Source organism: Equus asinus, chromosome 17 (genome assembly GCF_041296235.1).
Source record: "Equus asinus isolate D_3611 breed Donkey chromosome 17, EquAss-T2T_v2, whole genome shotgun sequence".
Taxonomy (NCBI): domain Eukaryota; kingdom Metazoa; phylum Chordata; class Mammalia; order Perissodactyla; family Equidae; genus Equus; species Equus asinus.
In genome coordinates this window covers 19,123,103-19,138,274 of record NC_091806.1, presented here as the reverse complement: position 1 = coordinate 19,138,274, position 15,172 = coordinate 19,123,103, and the positions used below count along the sequence as shown (strand labels likewise).

The 15,172-nt window shown below is 37.9% G+C and overlaps 1 pseudogene; it reads left to right on the top strand.

Annotated features, from left to right (window-relative positions):
* The first annotated feature begins 336 nt into the window (after window positions 1-336).
* Window positions 337-1,262, top strand: LOC139040837 (olfactory receptor 4S1-like; annotated as a pseudogene).
* The last annotated feature ends 13,910 nt before the right edge of the window (window positions 1,263-15,172 follow it).

Here is a 15,172-nt window from a genome sequence, read left to right as displayed (position 1 = left end):
TAGGTCAGAAGCACAGCTGATAAAACCTGGGCTTGCAACTGATGTGAGAAGTGGGAATGCAATCTTGGAGGACTGAACACTTAACCTGTGGTATCTGATGCTATCTCCACATAGACAGTGTCAGAATTCAGTTGAACTGTAGGAAATTCAACTTGTTTCTGAGAATTGCTTATAGATGTTGGGAACCTCTCTCCTCCAATTAAAACTGAGTATTAGAATCATTACTAGACTTGAATAGAGTTTTCTGACTCCCTAGTTTTGGGAAACTTTCTTAAATCACGTAATTTGTGTCTTTGTAGAATTAACATCTTTGTTGGTGCTTGGGGCAGAGAATCCATGGGCACCAAGAACAACGTGACTGATTTTGTGTTATTCGGCCTTTTCCAGAGCGGGGAGATGCAGCATGTGTGCTTTGTGGTCTTCTCCCTGTTCCACGTCCTCACTGTCCTGGGGAACCTTCTGGTAATCATCACCATCAATGCTAGTAAGAAACTGAAAGCTCCCGGTATTTCTTCCTCAGTCACCTGTCTTTTGTTGATTTGTGCTATACTTCCGCTACCACACCCAAGATGATTGCTGACACTTTCGTGGAGCACAAGACAATCTCCTTCAATGGCTACATGACCCAGCTATTTTCTGCCCACTTCTTCAGTTGCACTGAAATTTTCCTCCTCACAGCCATGACCTATGACCAGTACGTGGCCATCTGTACTACCCTGCACTACACAACCATAGTGAATCAGCAGAAGCGTGGCCTGCTGGCGGGGGCCTCCTGGGTGGCTGGCTTTCTGCATTCCATCCTGCAGACTCTCCTTACTGTCCAGCTGCCCTTTTGTGGGTCCAAAGAGATTGACAACTTCTTCTGCGATGTTCATCCCCTTCTGAAGCTGGCCTGTGCTGACATTTCTGTGGTGGGGCTCATTGTGGTGGCCAACAGCGGCATGATCTTTAGTGTCCTTCATCATCCTTGTCATCTCCTACATGGTCATCTTACTGAAGCTGAGAAGCCAGTCATCTGAGGGTTGGCGCAAGGCTCTGTCCACATGCTGCTCACACATTGTCTCTGTCCTTTTGGTCCTTGTGCCCCTCATGTTCATGTACTTTCGTCCCTCTACCACCCTGTTGCTGACAAACTTGTCATCCTCTTTAACATTGTCATGCCACCTTTGCTGAACCCTCTGATCTACACTCTGAGGAACAGTGAGGTGAAAAATGCCATGAGGAAACTGTTTGGGGTCAAGGGGGCCTTGGGGAAGAAGTGACACTACAGGGAACCTCATCTATCCTGGAACTTGGGAGACTCTCATAACATCTAACATAGGCTTTGGAGCTCCAGTTTGAAGCTTGTAATGACAACTGTCCTCATAGCTATTTTCATAATAATAATCCCACATGTTCCTTTAATGCTTCATTCATTAAATATTTATTGTCTGCAAAGTGTGAGGCATTGGGAATACAAACAAAAGTAAGATGTAATCTCTACCCTCAAGGTGGTCACAGTCCAGGAGGCTCTTACTGTGATATTTAAGAGCTCATTCAGGAAAGCTGTGAGAGTCTGTGAATGCAGGAGCCTCTTGGAAGTTCAGGTATGTCATCAATACCATGGAGAATATCACTGGATAATTCCTTTATGGTGGCATACACTGTGCTTGGTGAAATTCACTCTCTTCTCTGTTATGATATTCAAGTCATTTTACTTATCTTGCTTCATTTCATGCTCTCAGCAGACAGAAGAATGAATAAATATGGGGAGGTTAAAGGATTTACTCAAAGTTACACAATAAGTTCAGATCATGGTGAGAGCTAGAATCCAGGTTCCCTAAGTCTGCTTTCAGGGCTATTCCCATCTCAAGATTCCTTGATTAAGTTTGAGTGAATAGATCAAGCAGTACAGATGAGGAGATTTTGAAGGACGGAGGATTGATGGTGGCCTAGGATGATGGGGAGCAAAGCCAGAGAGAACAATTTGTCAGTGTGTGTCCAGCAGTGATGATTCCTTTCCAACTAAGCAGGGACTTCTGCCCCCATTAAACCCCTTTTCTTTGCTCTATTTTGCTGCTAAAGGGAGACACTTTGTGCAAGATGAAATTAGAAGAGCCAGATTTGTCATCCTGCTTAATTAACCATTTATTGGTCATTTAATCTATTTGAGTCTCAGTTTTCCACATTTACAAATAGAGATAGTAACAACAGCAGCTTCAGCAGGTTGTTAGAGGACAGAGGGACTTTGGAAAGTCCTGCATCAAAGTCTGTTGTGCAGTGGTTGCTTGTGCCTCTGTTTCTTTATAAAGTCTTCTGTTCCCTTTTATCATCTTATTTCCTACTTTGTCCCTGCCCTTTCTCTGGAAGTCCTTCTAATTAGCAGATTGATTATTCACTTCTCAAATATGTATTGATCACTCAGAATAAGGTTAAGTCTGTTCTTTTTATTTCCATCTGTGTTTGTTTATTCAATACAGGTCTATGGCTGAGCCCTTCCCCAGCAGTGGGCTGGGGGAACAAAACAAAGGCCACAAAGGTGTGAATATGGGTTGAGGTGGAGCCTGGTGCAATGTGAAGTTGTACATGAGACATTAGCCCAAATCTCAGCTGTCAAACACTGGCCCCCAACTCCCTGCAGTCTCTAGGTGGGGCCAGCGAAGGTGTCCATGAAGAACAGGTCTTAGACCTTCTGCCATCTCCAACCCATCTTCCATTCTGCCCTCTCTCCTTCCTAAGACAGGTCAAAAGACCAAACTCTCAATATGGCTGGGAAATTGGGGGAAGGAGTGATGGGCAAAGCCAGTGTCCAGGTCTCAGGCCATGCCATGATGCTTTTCCTGAGTAGGAACTGGAGGTACAACAGAAAAGAAGCACACAAAAATTATTGTACTCATGGAGCTTATATTTAAGTGTATAATAAATAATGACTCATTGAATTCTTCCCATATGCCATATACTGTAATAGGTGTATTTAGAGAGCATAAATCTCTTGAATGAACTTTAGAAGAGTTTCTCAGTTTTGTTTTTTCCACCCTTAGGTAGGACAGCATGGCTACAGCTAATAGCAGTTGAGTCTTTTCTTCCCCCAGGTCAGTTAGGCTCCGATGATACCCCAGTAGGTTAGGTTCTAGTTAACTAGTTTCTCCTTAGAGCAGGCCTTGTTAAGAAGAACAGCTGCGGGGCCAGCCGGGTTGTGTAGTGATTAAGTTCCAAGAGGCAGAAGAGGAGAAAGGGGAGAGGATACTGATCATTTTCCCTTTTAGGAGCATTTTTAATAGTGCCACAAAGCACTGTAACTTTCATTTTACTCAATAGAAATTAGTCACATGGTTTCCCTTAACTGCAAGGGAGATGGAAACTCAATTTTTTAATTCTGAGTGGAATTATGTTCTGAAAAAAAAAAATCAGGGTTCTGTTGTGTTCCTAAAGAGGAAGGGTAGAATGCATGTAAGGATTGGCACATTGTTTCACGTAGTGGATTACATACAAAATTTCCTATGTAATTAGGCACTTTTCATAAACAGGATTTTTGGTGGTATGGTAATATATCGCAGTCTAATTGTGGCATAATTTACTTAATCATTCACCCATTTTAGGGCTTTTTGGATCACTTAATATTTTATTTGACAAGACTTAATGAGCATGTACTATTAGCCAGGCCTTGATGGAGAAACCGAGGCACAGGGAGACTAAGTGAATTATACATGAATCCATGAGTGTTAGATGCATGGTACAATGAAGATAGTCTAGCCCAACTCTGTCATTTATATAGAAGTGGGAAACAGGGGAGGGTGAGGAGTATAGAGGTGAAATGACATGGCTTAAGCCAGATGGTTAATCAATTACTGAACCACAGCTAGTGCCCAGAGTCTTGTCTCCCTGTCCAGTCCTCATTTTAATCTCTATTCACTCTCCTTTTCATTCTCAGTAGTCCACTCTGGAAAAAGTTCCCTTTATGTCTTTCCTTCAACTTTCTTTTCTTGCTACCTCATTAATGGATGCAAAAACTTTATAGAAATCTCACTAAACTAATTGAAACAGATTTTGAAACTTTCCCCAAGTAATAGTTTAATTGGTGAAGTTTCACCAAAGGGAAAAGAAATTGCATGGGGAAGTTATTCCCTTGAATGTAGTGTATAGCTTAATTTATTTTAATTGGTTCAAGTTTGTGAGCATTTAATCATAAGCCTTGGGCTTTCAGTGGGTGTAGTGGTTACCTACATTATATTCAGGATCTTAAAATAGCTAGGTTTGCTGCTTTCTCTGGCTTTTGTATGTTTCTTAGATATTATAAATCCAAATATCAACTCAATAAACATCTCAAGAATTTTCCTGTTTTTGTGGTTCATCTTAGCCACCAGCTACTTTGTTTTCTAAAAGCCCCCAGGAATATTGGTGATTTGTTCTTGGGGTCTGCTCTTTGAATTGCAGTAGCAACCACCACCCAGTGCCATCAGAAGGCAACTTAGTGCTGTTGAAAGAGCACTGGTTTCTAGGTTAGTACCCTGGGACGTATCTACTGTGTGGCCTGGGAATCTAATTAACTTCTCAGCCTCTGTCACCTCATCTATAAACAGAGTAGGTCAGAGTAATAGGTCTCTAACTCTTTTCAACACCACTCTTTGCTGAATGTGATGTGGACTTTGCTCATTGGGGCCCTTTAATGAAAAATCAGATGGGAGAGTAATATTAGGCAAGGAGCCTTGCCTGTCCAAGTACCAAGATTCCCAGAGAGGAATGCAATGCTCCATCCCATCCCAGATTTCCTAAACTAGATTATCTCCTTGAGTAATAATTTATTCCAGCAGGGTGGCTAAGTTCACACTGATTGGAGGCACTTGGGCGCTTTTGAGATCTGTCTGATCCAATTCCCTGTTCTAAGGAAGAACAAAATCACACCAGATTTTGTGATCTAAAGGTAGGTGTTATGGCTGGGAGCCACAGATGTTGGTCAAGTCAGTTCCTGTCTTTGAGCCATATGTGTTCATTTGTAGACAAGGTGTTTCAGGCTGAAGTTTTTGGGGGGGATGAGCAACAATTTTATTTGTTTTATTGTAAATTATATATAATATTAAATTTGGTGATTTTTAAAGTCCTTTAAAATTTTGGGGTCCTGTGAGGCACCATTTACGATGACTAAATGAGACCATGTGAGCGGGATGGGGGTTCTATTACATTGCTCTAAATTCAGTCACATGGGCACGTCAAGCTCTCTCATATTTTTCCTGGCCATTGTTTGCCTTCTATCAATATGCTCTGGTCCAGAATCCAACATGATACTTGATGGAGAGTCTACATGCTCAAAGACTAATTTAGATTTTTACATGCTGATCACCTTTTCTTTGCCTCCTTCCAGATGAGGCAGCATTGTGGGGAGAGAGGAGGCATTTCTTATCACTTCAGCAGGAGAGACGGTGGGAACTGCTGATGGCAGGTAGTAGAGAGAGGCATAAATACAGAAAAGGCAGAGATGCCCAAAAATAAAGGTAAAGGTGGTTTTCAAGACGGAAGGCTATCAGATATTCTACCCTTAGGGTAAATCCTAGAAAAACTGGACCCTACATGATTCTCCTCTCTGAATGAGCTCTCAGATTTGCCCTATTATATTTTCCTTAGTTTCACAAATGGGTAAAAAAATAGATTGCGTTCATGCCTAGATAAGAGGTTTGTGCAGGAAAATAAATATACCTTGGACTTCTAATGAAAGGTATATTGAATTTTCACTCTTCACATATGTGTTATGTACCTAGAAATTGTATACCGCAGCGGTTAAAAAGCACGGGATCTGTGGTTAGGCTACTTGGATTGAAATCCTGGCTCTACTACTGTCTAACCTTAGGCCTGTTTAATTAATTTGTGTGGGAGGGTTTTTGTTTTCTCTGAAGTTGATAGTTCTTCTGAGGGTATTCCCCATTGGTTTTAAAAGCTAGCAAAGCCGGATATTGTGGGAACTCCTCTTGGTTGTGCTGAATTCAAACGTTGGGATGACCATTGTGACATAGATGTCCTGTTCAGATCCCCCCACTTCTCTGAGAAAAGCTTCCTACCTTTAAGATTGCTCTCACTCGATGAAGTACTGTGGCTAGGATGTGTTTTATTCCTCAGCAGAGGTGCATTTTTGCCTCTTCAACTCCTGCCAGTGCTGTATCTTGTTGTGAGAGTCCTTTTTATCCAGTTTCAAGATCTCTCTCAGACATAGTTGTATATTTGTTGTGTCTTTGGGAAGAGATGAGTTCAGAGCCCTCCCACGCTGCCATTTTCCCAGAATCTCTCTTTTTAAAAATAGAAACCAATTGTCCTAAAATCATCTTTTAAATAAGCTACCTTGTTTCCACTTTCATATGACAAATTCCTATATATATTTATCTTAGTTTCTGAGATTTAAATAATCATCTATCCCTGAATAAGTAACAGATTTCTTTACAGTCACTTAACAAAACAATATCTGAAGGGAAACTCCCCATAGTTAATATTCTTTTCAATTTCTTTCTTTCTTTATGTTTATTCAGACGTAATTCTCGTATAACATTGTGTAAATTTAGGGCGCATAATATGTTGATTTGATACATTTACAAATTATAATGTATTTACCACCATAGTGTAGATAATATGTTTATTATGTCACATAATTATCATTTCTTTTTTGTGGTGAGAACAATTAAGATCTAGTCCATTATCATCTTGGATGTATATAATTCAGTATATTTGACTATAATCACTATGCTGTATATCAGAAGTCCAGGATTTATTTATCTGCAGGTTTCAAGTTATAGTCTTAAGCAACATCTCCCCAATGCCCTCAACTCCCAGCCCCTGGTACACACCATTCTACTTGGTAACAATCTGGTAACCACTTGGTAACCATGATTCTACTCTTTTTACAAGTTTGTTTTTTATGTTCCACATATAAATGATATCATACAGTATTTGTCTTTGTCTGACTTATCTCACTTGGCATAGTGCTCTCAAGATCCATTAATGTTGTCACAAGTGGCAAGATTTCCTTCTTTCTCATGGCTGAATAATATTCCATTTCCACGTCTTCTTTATCCATTCACCCATTGACAAACACTTAGCTTGTTTTTATATCTTGGTTATTGTGAATAATGTTTCAATAACATGAGAGTGCAATATCTTTTTGATATTTTGTTTTGTACTTAGACCCTCTGCCCATTTTTAAATTGGATTGTTACTGAGTTGTATGAGCTCTTTTGGATATTAACCCTTTATGTGATATATGGTTTGCAAATGTTTCCCACTATCCCATAGGTTGCCTTTCATTTTATTGATTGTTTCTTTAGCTGTGTAGAAGCTTTAAAGTGTGATGTAGTCTCACTTGTTGATTGTTGCTTTTGTTGCTTTGGTTTTGGTGTCACATCCAAAAATTCATTGCCGAAATCACTGTCAATGAGCTGTTTTCCTTTGTTTTCTTGTAACGGTTTTATGGTATATGGTCTTATGTTTAAGTCTTTAATACATCTTGACTACTTTTTGTGACTGGTGTAAGATAGGGGTCCAATTTCATTTTCTGCTGCAGCTATGCAGTTTTCCAAGCACATTTGTTGAATCCTTTTCCCATGGAGTGTTCTCAGTTCCCTTGTCCAATATTACTTGATCATTTATGTAAGGGTTTATTTTGGGATCTCTGTTCTGTTCCATTGGTCTATGTATCTTTTTTTATGCCAGTGCCACACTGTTTTAATTACTATAGCTTTGTAGCATGGTTTCATTCGAAATACCTTCTTTCTCAGGATTGCTTTGATCATTCGGGGCCATTTGTGGTTCCATACACATTTTAGGATTGTTTTCCTATTTCTGTGAAAACTGCCATTGGAACTTTGATGGGGATTACATTAAATCTATAGGTGGCTTTGGACAGTATGAACATTTTAATATTAATTCTTCCAATTCATGAACATAGCATATCTTTCATTTGTTTTCCCCCTCTTCATTTTCTTTCATCAAAGTCTCATAACTATCATTTTACAAATCTTTCACCTCCATCTGCTACCTTTGGGCTTTGGTTGTGCCTTTTCTATTTCCTTGAGGTGTAAGTTTAGGCTGTTTATTTGAGAGCTTTCTATTTTCTTAATATATACATTTATTGCTGTAAAATTCCCTCTTTAAACTGCTTTTGCAGCATCCCATAGATTTCAGTATACTCTTTTTCCATTTTCATTTACTTTGAGGTTTTTTTTTTTTTAATTTCCCTTTTGATTTCTCTTTGACCCATTGGTTATTCAGGAGCATGTTGTTTAGTTTGCACATGCTTGCAAATTTTCTATCTTCCTCTTGTTGATTTCTAGTTATATACCACTGTGATCAGAAAGGATACTTGGTATGATTTCAATCTTCTTAAATTTGCTAAGACTTATTTTGTGTCCTATCGTACAATCTATTCTGGACAATGTTCCCGTGTGCTTGAGAAAATGTGTATTTGTGTGATTTGGATGAAATGTTCTATAAATGTCCGTTAGTTTTGTTTGGCCTAATGCATGGTTCCAGTCCACAATTTTGTTGATTTTTCTGTCTATTAGATCTATCCGTTGCTGAAGGTGGGTTATTGAAGTCTTCTTCTATCATAGTTAGGAAGAAGGGCCTGATGAAGCTCTTCTGAAAAAATTGGCCATGAAAACCCTGGGAATAACAGTGGAGCATCAGAAGGTGAGAAGATGGCATGAAAAGATCGAGCAGGATTACAATGTGTTGTACACAGGGTCAATAGGAATGGAAATCAACTCACTGGCAGTAACAACAACAAACATCAGAGTATTATTGTCTATTCCCCCACTCAGATACGTTAGCATTTGATGTATTTTGGTATCCCAATATGGGGTGCATATATATTTATAATTGTTATATCTCCTTGATGAATTGATATTTTTATCATGATAGAATCACCCTCTTTGTCTCTTGTTATAGTTTTTGGCTTGAACTCTATTATGTCTGATATAAGTATAGCTATTCCTGCTTTCTTTTGGTTTCCACATGCATGGGATTTCTTTTACACTCCTTCACCTTGAGCCCATATGTGACCTAAATCTGAAGTGAGTCTCTGGTTTGCAGCATATAATTGGGTCTTTTTAAATTTTTTATCCAACTTTTTACTATGTGCCTTTTGATTGTTGAATTCCATCGACTAACACTTAGAGTAATTATCAATATGTAAGAACTTACTAACGCCCATCCTATTAACTGCTTTCTGTTCATTTTATATTTCCATTGTTTCTGCCTATATTTGTAAATCAATAATTTTTATAGTTGTACTCTATGTTTCCCAATTCTTTATCTGCTCTAGGCTTTTGCTTTGTGTTACCACAAGGGTTACATAAAATATCTTATAGATGAAACAGTCCATTTTTTGGATTAAAGACTTGAATGTAAGACCCAAAACCATGAAATATCTAGAAAAAAACATACGCAGTACGCTCTTTGACATCAGTCTTAGCAGCATATTTTCAAGAACTATGTCTGACCAGGCAAGGGAAACAAAAGGAAAAATGAACAAATGGGACTACATCAAACTGAAAAGCTTCTGCACAGCAAAGGAAACCATCAACAAAACAAAAAGACAACCTAACAGTTGGGAGAAGATATTTGCAAACTATATATCAGATAAGGGGTTAATATCCAAAATATAGAAAGAACTCATACAGCTCAACAACAAAAAAACCAACAACCCAATTAAAAAATGGGCAAAAGATCTGAGCAGAGATTTCTCCAAAGAAGATATATGGATGGCCAACAGGCACATGAAAAGATGCTCAAAATCATTAGCTATCAGAGATCTGCAAATCAAAACTACAATGAGGTGTCACCTCACTCCAGTCAGAATGGCTGTAATTAACAAGACAGGAAACAACAAATGTTGGAGAGGATGTGGAGAGAAGAGAACACTTGTACACTGCTGGTGCGAGTGAAAACTGGTGCAGCCAGCAGGGAAAGCAGTATGGAGTATCCTCAGAAAATTAAGAATAGATCTACCATATGATCCAGCTATCCCACTGCTGGGTATTTATCCGAAGAACTTGAAAACACAAATGCATAAGGATACTCGCACCTCTATGTTCATTGCAGCATTATTCACATAGCCAAGACTTGGAAGCAACCTAGGTGCCCATCAAGGGACGAATAGATAAAGAAGATGTGGTATTCATACACAATGGAATACTACTCAGCCATAAGAAATGATGAAATCTGGCCATTAGTAACAGCATGGATGGTTCTTGAAGGTATTATGCTGAGTGAAATTAGTCAAAGAGAGAAAGTCAAATACTGTATGATCTCATTCATAAGTAGAAGATATAAACGGCAAACAAACACATAGCAATAGAGATTGGATTGGTGGTTACCATAGGACAAGTGGGGGAGAGAGCAAAAGGAGTGATTAGGGTCACAGGTGAGTGGGTGGACTATAATTAGCTTTTGGGTGGTGAACATGATATAATCTACACAGAATTCAAAGTATATTAGGAAATACATCCAAAAGTTATATAATGTTATAATCAATGTTACTGCAATTAAAAAAATAAAAAGAAATAAAAACATGCAGTAAAAGTATAAACCTGTAAAAAAAAAGTCTATTTTAAGCTGATAGAAAGTTAACTTAGATTACATACAAGAGATACACTCTTTTGCACCTCTTTTTATATTTTTGAACTCACAATGTACTTTTTTATACTGTGTATCATTAACAAATTATTGTATCTGCCCCTATTTTTTTATTGAGTTAATGATAGGTTACCATCTTGTGTAATTTCAGTTGTACATTAATGTCTGTCATTCGTGTTGTAGATTCACCATTTCACCCTTTGTGCACACCCCCACCCCACCTTTCCCCTGGTAGACACTAATCTGTTCTCCTTGTCCACATATTTATATTTCTCATGTGAGTGGAGTCATACAGAGATTATCCTTCTCTAACTGGCTTATTTCACTTAACATAATTCCCTCAATGTCCATCCATGTTATTGCAAATGGAATGATTTTGTTCTGTTTTGCAGCTGAGTAGAATTCCATTGTATATATATACCACATCTTCTTTATCCATTCATCTGTTGATGGACACTTAGGTTGCTTCCGTGTCTTGGCTATTGTAAATAATGCTGCAATGAATATTGGGGTGCATAGGACTTTTGGAATTGTTGACTTCAAGCTCTTTGGATAGACACCCAGTAGTGGAATGGCTGGATCATGTGGTAGTTCTATTTTTAATTTTTTGAGGAATCTCCAGACTGTTTTCCATAGTGGCTACACCAGTTTGCATTCCCACCAGCAGTGTATGAGGGTTCCATTCTCTCCACAACCTCTCCAACATTTGCAACTATTAGATTTAGATATTTTTGTCGTTCTAATGGGTATAAGGTGATAACTTAGTGTAGTTTTGATTTGCATTTCCCTGATGATCAGCGATGATGAGCACCTTTTCATGTGCCTATTGGCCATCAGTATATCTTCTTTGGAGAAATGTCTGTTCATGTCTCCAGCCGATTTTTTGATCGGATTGTTTGATTTTTTGTTGTTGAGTTGTGAGAGTTCTTTATATTTTGTGGATATTAAGTCTTTGTCAGATATATGACTTGCAAATATTTTTTCCCAGTTACTGGGTTGTTTTTTTGTTTCAATCCTGTTTTCATTTGCCTTGAAGAAGCTCTTTAGTCTGATGAAGTCCCATTTGTTTATTCTTTCTATAGTTTCCCTTCTCTGACAAGACACGGTGTCTGAAAAGGTCCTTTTAATATTGATGTCAAAGAGTGTGCTACCTACGTTTTCTTCTAGAAGCCTTATGGTTTCAGGTCTCGCCTTTAGGTCTTTTATCCATTTTGAGTTTATTTTGGTGAATGGTGAAAAAGAATGGTCAATTTTCATTCTTTTACATATGGCTTTCCAGTTTTCCCAGCACCATTTGTTGACAAAACTTTCTTTTCTCCATCTCTCTCATCTCCTTTGTCGAAGATAAGCTATCCATAAATGTGTGGTTTTATTTCTGGGCTTTCAATTCTGTTCCATTGATCTGTGCACCTGTTTTTGTACCAGCATCATGCTGTTTTGATTACTGTAGCTTTGTTGTATGTTTGAAGTCAGGGATTGTGATGCCTCCTGTTTTCTTCTTTTTTCTCATGATTGCTTTAGCAATTCAGGGTCTTTTGTTGCCGCATATAAATTTTAGGATTCTTTGTTCTAATTCTGTAAAGAACGTCATTGGGATTATGAATGGGATAGCATTGAATCTGTAGATTGCTTTAAGTAGAACGGACATTTTAACTATGTTTATTCTTCCAATCCATGTACATGGAATGTCTTTAAATCTCCTTATGTCGTCATCCAGTTCTCTCAGAAAGACCTTGTAATTTTCATTATACAGGTCCTTCACTTCCTTAGTTAAGTTTACCTCAAGGTATTTTATTCTTTTTGTTGCGATTGTGAATGCTATTGTGTTCTTGAGTTCTTTTTCTGTTAGCTTATTATTAGAATATAGAAATGCTACTGATTTATGCATATTGATTTTATACCCTGCAACTTTGCTGTAGTTGTTGATTACTTCTAAGAGTTTTCCAATTGATTCTTTGGGGGATTCTATATATAAGATTATGTAGTCTGCAAACAGCGAGAATTTCACTGCTTCCCTCCCTATTTGGATTCATTTTATTCCTTTTTCTTGCCTGATTGCTCTGGCCAGGACTTCCAGTACTACGTTAAATAAGAGTGGTGATAGAGGGCATCCTTGTCTCGTTCCTGTTTTCAGGGGGATGGAGCTCAGTTTTTGCCCATTGAGTATGATGTTGGCTGTGGGTTTTTCATATATGGCCTTTATTCTGTTGAGGTAGTTTCCTTCTATGCCCATTTTATTCAGAGTTTTTATCATAAATGGCTGTTGGATCTTGTCAAATGCTTTCTCTGCATCTATTGAGATGATCATGTGGTTTTTATTCCTCAATTTGTTGATGTGGTGAATCACGTTAATTAGTTTGCAGATGTTGAACCATCCCTGTGTCCCTGGTATGAATCCCACTTGATCATGATGTAGGATCTTTTTGATGAATTGCTGAATTCTGGTTGCCAAAATTTTGTTTAGAATTTTTGCATCTATGTTCATCAGTGATATTGGCCTGCAGTTCTCTTTTTTCGTGGTGTCCTTGTCAGGCTTTGGTATCAGCATGATGTTGGCCTCATAGAATGTGTTAGGAAGTGTTCCATCCTCCCTAACTTTTTGGAATAGCTTGAAAAGGTTAGGTATTAAATCCTCTCTGAAAGTTTGGTAGAATTCCCCAGGGAAGCCATTTGGTCCTGGGGTTTTATTCTTTGGGATGTTTTTGATTGCTGTTTCAATCTCTTTCCTTGTGATTGGTCTGTTCGAATTGTCTGCATCTTCTTGAGTGAGCTTTGGTAGATTGTAGGAGTCCAAGAATTTATCCATTGCCTCTAGGTTATCCATTCTGTTAGCGTAGAGTTTTTCATAGTATTCTCTTGTAATCCGTTATGTATCTGCAGTCTGCTGTTATTTCTCCTTTTTCATTTCTGATTTTGCTTATTTGAGCTTTCTCCCTTTTTTTCTTTGTAAGTCTGGCTAGGGGTTTGTCAATTTTATTTATCTTCTCAGAGAACCAGCTCTTTGTTTCACTGATCCTTTCTACCGCCTTTTTCATTTCAATAGTATTTTTTTCTGCTCTGATTTTTATTATTTCTCTCCTTCTGCTGACTTTGAGCTTTATTTGTTCTTCTTTCTCTAGTTCAGTTAGGTGTATTTTAAGATTGCTTATTTGGGATTTTTCTTGTTTGTTAAGATCTGCCTGTATTGCGATGAATTTTCCTCTTAACACAGCTTTTGCTGTATCCCATATGAGTTAGTATGGCATGTTATCATTTTCATTTGTTTCCAGGTTTTTTTATTCTTCTTTAATTTCATCAATGATGCATTGATTGTTCAGTAGTGTATTGTTTAGTCTCCACATCTTTGTGCCTTTCTCAGCTTTTTTCCTGTAATTAATTTCTAGCCTTATAGCATTATGATCAGAGAAGATGCTTGTTATTATTTCAATTTTTTTAAATTTGTAGAAGCTTGCCTTGTTTCCCAACATATGGTCTATCCTTGAGAATGTTGCATGTGCACTTGAGAAGAATATGTATTCTGCTTTTTTAGGACGAAGCGATCTATATATGTTTATTAAGTCCAATTGTTTTAGTTTTTCATTTAGCTCCACTATTTCCTTGTTGATTTTCTGTCTGGTTGATCTGTCCATTGATGTGAGTGGGGTGTTGAGGTCCCCTACTATTATTGTGTTGTTTTTAACATCTTCCTTTAGATCTGTTAATAGTTGCTGTATGAAGCTTGGTGCTCCTATGTTGGGTGCATAGATATTTATAAGCGTTATTTCTTCTTGATGAAGTGTCCCTTTGATCATTATGTTTGTTCCTCTGTGTCTCTCTTTACCTGTCTTATTTTGAAATCCACTTTGTCTGATATAAGAATTGCAACACCTGCTTTTTTTCCCTTGCTATTAGCTTGAAGTATTGTCTTCCACCCCTTCAATCTAAGCCTGTGTTTGTCCTTGAGGCTGAGGTGTGTTTCCTGGAGGCAACAAATTGTTGGATCTTGTTCTTTAATCCATTTTGCCACTCTGTGTCTTTTTATTGGAGAGTTCCATCCGTTTACATTGAGAGTGATTATTCATGCATGTGGACTTAAAGCTGTCAATCTGTTGCTCATTATCTGGCTTTCCTGCTTTTCTCTTCCTGTGTGCTTTATCCTACCCATTTTGTATCTGCTCTTATTTTTGATACTTTTTTCCTTTAACCTTTATAATATAGGTAAGTGGTTATAATCTACTTATCATCCTACTGTAGAATTAGTTTTCTATATTTACTGCATATTTAGCTTTACCAGTGTTTTGTATACATTTTTATGTTTTCATGTCAATAATTAGCATTTATTCATTTCAGCTCTAGGGTTCCTTTGAGCACTTCTTGAAAGGAGGGTACAGCTTTTGTTTGGGAAAGTATTTCACCTTTGTTTTTGAAGGATAACTTTTCTGGGTGTAATATATCTAGCTGATTATTTTTTTCTTTCAAAACATTTCATATGTTCTGCCACACTCTCCTGGTCTATAGGATTTCTTCTGAGAAATCTGCTGATGGCCTAATTGGCATTCCTTTGTGAATTACAATTCTTTTTTTTTTCTAGTATACTGTC